This window comes from Wasmannia auropunctata, unplaced genomic scaffold, assembly GCF_000956235.1.
Source record: "Wasmannia auropunctata unplaced genomic scaffold, wasmannia.A_1.0 LD336092.1, whole genome shotgun sequence".
Classification (NCBI taxonomy): Eukaryota; Metazoa; Arthropoda; class Insecta; order Hymenoptera; family Formicidae; genus Wasmannia; species Wasmannia auropunctata.
The window spans coordinates 569,723-570,992 of NW_012026798.1; positions in this window are offsets into that span (position 1 = coordinate 569,723).

The window sequence follows — 1,270 nt, forward strand, 5'->3', positions numbered from 1 at the left end:
GCTGGGGGTGCAGGCATCGATTGCGGATCGAACGCGATCTACGCCGCTTTGGCGTGCGAATCCTGCGAGCGAGCGGACGAGCCGGGAGAGCGATCTAGCGAGCAAGCGCCTGTTGCGAGAACGATAAAGAAGGACGAGCTGCCAGCCCGGAGAAATCCGCAAGGAACGACGTGGGGATCGTGCCGGTAAGGTGACCCTCTATTTCGGAGTGTTGTAAAGCCACGGGCGGATCGAGGGTCCCGCTCGCACTTTGCGGACGGAAACGCCATTTTTGTGTTAGAGTCGCCCCTTTGGCGACACGTACTTCGGAACTTTTTTGATTTTGGTGTGTCGGCGTCCGTCCTCAAGTGCGAGGGTTCTTACCGAATCTTGCCGTGAGCTACCGGAAGTGCCGCGTATCGCGAATCGAGCCACCCGGAGGTCGTCGCCGCGAGTGCTGCAAAGCCCTCGTACACCTGTGCGCGAGTATTAGTGTTAAGTACGTGCGTAGTCGCGTTGTGAGTGGTTAGCGTTTTCGTGTATTGTACCCGGAGGTTGATTTCTCCGCGTATCGGCATAGGCAAGTCAGAGCTCGATTTCGCTATTTCGCCCATTGTGCGCACCTCTCGTGGAGGTTCTTCGGGTAACCCTTTGGTGTACGGTATCGGTACCGCGTGTCCGGGATGCGCTACGCCGTATCACCGGAACTTTAGCTATCGACTTCGCGTTTCGTTCGATGGTCGCGGTCTCGCGCTGCTTCCGTTCACGTTACGGTACCGCGTGGATCGCGGGTGTTCACATCGGGCCACTACGGTCGGGCCCACGTATCTACCGGCGACATCGGGTCGCCAAGACGGAGTGAGGTCCGCCGATTTCGGGTGATTGCCGGTGCCCCGGCCGAACGACCGGGCCTAATCGTCGGAGACAGCGCGTTTCCCCGTTACGTCGCTTAAATGTCTGGTTTATTCGTCGCGTCCTGTCCGTGCGTGCATGTAGTCGTGCGATTTCGTTGAGTGCCGACTTGAGTGGATTTCAGTTCATTTTCTTGGTGTAGCCGTCTCTGTGTATTGGTCCGTTTCGCGGGATTATTGTAGAGGTCATTCGTCGCGCTTCGGTGTGTGTAATAGTGGTGTCCGCGCCACTCCGATAGAGAATCTTCGTTATATTGTATTGTAGTAGCGCGTGTGATTACGTCGCGTATCGGCGTAAGTAATTTTCTCTTTGTCTTTCGTCTCCGTATGCGTGTCCGTCGCGCAAACTCATGATTGAGATTATCGGTTATGATTGTTGT